The sequence below is a fragment of the Solanum stenotomum genome, chromosome 8 (genome assembly GCF_019186545.1).
Source record: "Solanum stenotomum isolate F172 chromosome 8, ASM1918654v1, whole genome shotgun sequence".
NCBI classification, from domain to species: Eukaryota; Viridiplantae; Streptophyta; class Magnoliopsida; order Solanales; family Solanaceae; genus Solanum; species Solanum stenotomum.
This window is the reverse complement of record NC_064289.1, coordinates 19,907,732-19,913,904: the sequence shown is the minus strand read 5'-3', so window position 1 is coordinate 19,913,904 and position 6,173 is coordinate 19,907,732.

The following is a 6,173-nucleotide window of genomic DNA, read 5'->3' as shown; positions in this document are numbered from 1 at the left end:
CCCACCTACTGTTGACACCCAATTTTGACCCTCCACGATACAGATTAGTTTTTGAGCTTCTTAATTTTTAAACGATTTGGAATAATTAGCTTTATAAAATTCAAATATTTTTCAAGGTCATTTTAAGTAATTTCAATTGGTATTTATAATTTCTAAGTAATAAATATACTTCATATAATTATATAATTAGTATATTTTATAAATATTTGAACGTCGTCTCAAAAGATTTCTTTTCTTTTAAAGTTAAATATTTGTTAATCTAATTTGGTTTAGATTATAGTCATAATTCCGAGTTAATTAATTTGTAGCTAAATCAATTATTTTATATTTAAATTAATTATCTTATGTCGTTAAAATTAAGAAGCCATTTAACTAATTAATATCAATTCGTCTTATTAGATTACTAGTCGAATCTATCCTAATTAACTAAATTTGGCTATATTTTAGTTTTCAAAATGGATGTAATCTAGACTCCTATAGCTAAGCTTTAAATCTAATTTTATGCCTTTCAAGGACCAAGCAGGCCCAATCCTCTTCTCTCCAATAACCCTTCCCAGCAGCCCATTTCTTCAGCTTTCCCAACGTTCCAATTTAATTCAGCCGACCCCAGCCCACTCTATTAACTCCCCGACCCGGCCAACTTTTTTATTCCCTAAAAGAGACCCAGCAATGCTAGCGCATCAGTTACTCCAACGTTCTGAAGTGTTAAACCCAGAAACAGCGTCAACAACAATTCCAGACGACGTCGTCTTCCGGCGAAACGCAACATGCACAACAATCCAAACGGCTATACACGATTCCCATCCAAGCGGCGTCAATTACACGAAAAAGCAGCGAGGAACGCAGAAAGCATCTCCGCGATTTTTGTCCAACGTTCCTCTCAAATTCGTACTATTGCAGCAGCAGCAAGCAACGTGTCTTGTCCTTGTGGCCCTGAGATGAAGCCACATCGCGCCAAGGACAACGAAATCGATCCCAGCCATTTAGCTCCCCTTTCCTCTTCCGGAATGGAGAGAATTTTCAGAGGAAAAGGTGTCTCCCTGGTGAAAGGATTTTGGGAGTTTGATTTTGAATTAGGCGTTTTCTGTTCGGATTTCACTCGTTTTTCCCTCCATTCAATCTACCCGAATATCCCCATATATATAGCATCTTCTGTTCATTTGTGGGGGGGAGATTTTTTTAGTGAAATTACAAAGAACAACTTAAGAAAAATAGCTAAAGAAATACATATGGAATATACTATAATAAATCAGAAAAGAGAATTAATTTCAGCGTGTGTTCGATATTTCTGCTTGTACTTCTCGACCGCTATTTGTGTTCGAAGTTTGGCATGGTAAAGTTCGTCTCTCAAGTCGTCGCCTCAGTTCGTTGCACCAAAAAAGTAAATTCATTTGGAATTCAGACCCTTTTATTTGATATTCTGTTTGGTATGAAATGAAATGAAATGGGGCTGTTAGTATGTTTTCATCCTTTTAAAAATGTTTCTATTCTCTTACTGGTCCATGGCTTTTGTCTGTCGAAAGGTCGTTTGGTTTCGAATCAGTGCGTCTTAGTTATTTAAGATTAAAATGAGTCTTTTCTAGCAAGTGTAAGGCTGAAAATTCTACGAATCTTTAAACTCTAGCTTTTCTTTTGATTTTCGCATTTATTCACTTTCTCTCGATGGCTAGTTCCTCGTTTGGCTCGACATAGGCTAGGATAGCTGAAATAACTTTTGTGGTTGCTATTTTGACTTTCCTTTTGGTCAGTTAATGTCGTTTTCCTTTCAAAATAGGAGCATTTTTTGTTAACTAGTTAATATAGAACTCGTATGTCGTTCTGTCCATGGCTCGTTCATTTATTAGCTTGTTCTCTTCGTCTTTTTTTTTAGTCCCATGATTGTTCTACTGTTAGCATTAAATGTTGGACTCGAGTTTATGCTTCCATGTGCCCCAATAGGTTGGCTTGTTGGTCATGTTGTATTCATCTTGATGTTTGTTGTATAAATTCTACCATGCCTATGATTGTTTTCATCTAAATTAAGTGGATGATTGGATTGGATCCTTTGCTCGAAAGTTTGTTCGAAGTTCTCGCTTGTTCTCTTAGATGTTGCTTTATTCATGTCTTGTCTAGGGTTTAGCTAAATTCCAGAATGTAGCTTGAAGCTTGTCTAAGTACGTTGTTTAAAATCAAAATGGTTAAATCTTTGATTTGCCTACTTGACTTGAAGTTCTTGGTTGCTATTGTATCACTCTCTTAAGGTAGGAATTTGAGACATTTACGAGTCGGTGAGTTTTGTTTTAAATCTGTCCAGTTATGTTTGATCTTGTTATTGGAGTGATTTTTGTTTTCTTTGGAGAAATGTTAAGCCATTGATTAGAATAAGGAAGTTGTTATTATAACGATTAGCTTGTTTATTTACTTTTAGTCACTAGTATATTTTTTTATTTTTTATTTTTTAAAATTTTTGCCAACTTCTATGGATATCTTAAATTTGCCAAATGTTTCGTTACTGTGACAATTCTGGGGCACTTGGTTTTTTTTTTTTTTAAACTACTATGTAAAATTTCTCTGTCAAGTACTTGTTTTCTTTCAAGCATACTTAAATGACCAGTTTGCTAAAAGTGTCTCCATTTGGTTCTCGTCAATTTGCGTGAATGTGCTTACTGTTTCAACACTTGTCAAATAGTTTTTCTTTTGATTGTGCGCCTATGTCAAAGAGTCTTTTAGTGTGTTTGGATTTTGGATGTGCTAACTGTGAAATGGTAGTTTCTTATATTGAATTTATCTGTCACCAAGTAGATTTGTATATATTATTCTTTATCCACATATTCTCCCTTGCGTCTTCCGAAGGGGGCCACGAAGGCCCCAAAAATCCTTTATCGAGTCACCCAGTCTTTGAAATCGAGGAGCAGATTGGAGAGTTGAAAAAAGAAGAAGGGAAAACTACCTAATTAGACATATATCCATACCATATATACTAATATTATCTCTACTTTAAAATAATTACATATATTGCCACTTTTAATATTTTATACCATATATTTTAAAAGATATAATTGAATACACTAAAACCCTTAAAATTAGAATTATCTTTACATTCAAAAATCAAAATTAATAGTTCAAATACCTTTCTCTCTCATCATGCCCCTCCCTCAACGTTCTCCATAAATCGTCTATCCCCAATTCCCCACCCCCACCCCCACCCCCACCCCACGCCCCCAATGTATTATTTTAGTTGCAATGTATTTGGTCATATAATTCATTTTATGTATCTTAGTTTTTATTTCATATATTTAATATGTTTCAGTCAAGATATCTTTACATGGCAGTGCTGCGTATTTGATTTGATTGTTTCATGTATCTAAGCATGTTGTTATATGTATTTTACAGTGTTTAATATACATGTATCTAATACGATAAATAGTGTATCTGAAACTGTCAAAAAATATATTTTCTTAGCAAAAAATAATGAATAAAAATGTATCTAACTTAAAANAAAATAAATGTGTATCTGACATAAACAAAATGTATCTTACTATAAATAAAACTTACAAACGATAATCAACACCATATCTAACAAGGTATATAGTGTATTTGAAATATTAAATAGTTGTTTACTATCATGTATCTATCAGTATCATCGGGTAAAAAAAACGTTCCATACATAAACAAACTGTATCTAATACTAATCAAAGCTCATATTACAAAGAAAAAAATAAAATCGAACAGTTAATGTATCTGAAATAAGTGCAAAAGAATCCAAAAAGAAATAAACTAACCAACAAAAAAAAGAAGCTAAAACAAAAACAAAAGAAAGAAGAAAGTGAAAAGCTTAGATACACATCGAGATAAATCTGGAGAAATGAAAAAAATGATCCCATCTTCGTCCACCAGGCTTTTCTCTCCTGTTCCTTTCAATCACAGAAATTCAAAAACGAATTTCATAGGCACTGAGCCTAACTCTGAGATTCAAGAATGTCTCTTCTAGCATTTGAGATTAAGAAAAAATCAAGCTTGCTCTCATCACCCATGGTAGTCCACAATTTTCAAACCTGTTGCCAAGAAGATGAAGTTTTCAATTAGAGAACTCTTGTGGTTTTAGGATTTCGTTATTTTAGGAAGATTTGTTAGAATTAATATGTTAATGAATCTGCAAATCAGTTAGAATTATTAATTAAGTCTAAATTACTCATTTATTTAAGGAAATAGGTTATTCAATATTTATTAAAATATATATCTCTTTAATTCAAACTGTCGGATACATGTATCTCGCGAGTAATGATACATGTATCTGACTGACAAAATATGGTATAGGATGTAATTATCGAAACTATCTTGAATTCTAGTAATTAGGTCCTAAACTAGTGGGATTTATGTAGTTTTCCCAAAAAAAAAAATTGGGTCTAAGGCCCAATCTTTATTTATTTTTTTAAAGTTGTATTTTGTTACTTTGGGTCTAAGCCCCCTTGCATTTTAATTAGGGCAAATTACAGAAATCACATACTTTTAAGGCAAAATTACAATTTATCCCTTAAAAGTTTATAATTACAGAAATTCCTCATTTTCGCACATAAGATTAGTGTATCAACGCTTATATTATTGTATCTCGCGCATCAGATTAATGTATCAATGCTTATATTATTGTATCTCGCGTATCAGATTAATGTATCAATGCTTATATTATTGTATCTCGCGTATGTATCAACACTTATATAGTTCTGATACATTAATCTGATGTGCGAGATACAATAATATAAGCACTGATACATTAATCTGATGCGCGAGATACAATAATATAAACGCTGATACACTAATCTGATGCGTGAAAATGAAGGTTTTTGGATATTGGTAAAACTTATAGGAGATAATGGTAATAAGTAAACTAAAAGGTGAAATTTCTATAATTTTTCCTTTTAATTATTATTATTTGATAGTCGTTAGAACAGGTATCAATCGAGCCGGAAGCCCAATTTTATTAGTCTAGGACAGGTATGAGGGGGGCCAAAGGCCCAAAAAATGAAATTAGGCCCAAATACTGGTCCAGGCGAACAGGAAAACCAGATTTGGGCCCAAGTCTCTTCCCCTCTTTATTTTATTGTGTTTGTGTGCTTGTTAGTATTTGCCGCTAATTTTAAGGTCGAAAAATTCAAATCCCCCAAAGACGCCCATTTTGATTTAACAATTTAACTTAATCAGTCATCGTTTAACAAGACTTAAAAAAATAACTTCTGTAAATTATCTCACTTAGACAGTATTCCCGTATTTTCTCCCTTTTTCCCTTTAAAATAGTCGTAGCTATAAAAATTGCTCGATTTTCAATGAAGTTAATTTTTAGCCAAATGATTAATTGCCGGATAACCACATATTAGCGGGCATTTTGGGTGCTTTCAAACCCTTCCTGAAATGCTAATATGAACCTCGAACCCCTTAAAAGTTTTCAACAGATTTACTGTTTTTAAATCTTTTGGAAAAAATCAGTTTTCTTAATTTTACTTAAAAATTAAGTGGTGACTCTAAACTAGTCAAATAATATTTTTCTTAATAAAACACCTACCAACCCCCATTAGAGGTACCGTGCCTTGAGGCCCCTACCCTACGCCACCTATAGACCCCTCTCCCCTCAAACCTCAAGGCGCCGTTCCCCGAGGCCCCTATCCTACCACTCCCCCTACCCCCCGGACCTCGAGGCGTCGTGCCCCGAGGTCCCTACCCTACCCCCCAACCTCGAGGCGTCGTTCCCCTAGGCCCCTACTCTACCCTACACCCCACCCCCAAGGCGCCGTGACCCGAGGTCCCTTCCCCTACCCCCCGAACCTCGAGGCGCCGTGCCCAGAGTCCCCTCCCCCTGGACCTCGAGGCACCGTACCCCGAGGACCCTTCCCCTCCCCCCTCTCCCCCTCGAGGTGTCGTTCCTCGAGGCCCCCTATTGCTATAACCCATGGAAATTAATCACAAGAAAAGTAATATAAACTATAACTTAGGCTAATACAAATTAGATTGATATTAAAAAAGAAAAATAGGCTGACTTTAATATTCAACAAATCATAAAGACTTAGCCACTGACGTAGCCTCAGATTCAAGTACCCAAACCAGACAAGTAGTAACCCTTCTAAAATGTATCGACAGAACGAGCTAACTAAAGTTACCTTAAGTAAAAAAGGTAAACGATCAAACATGGAAGATTTAACCAA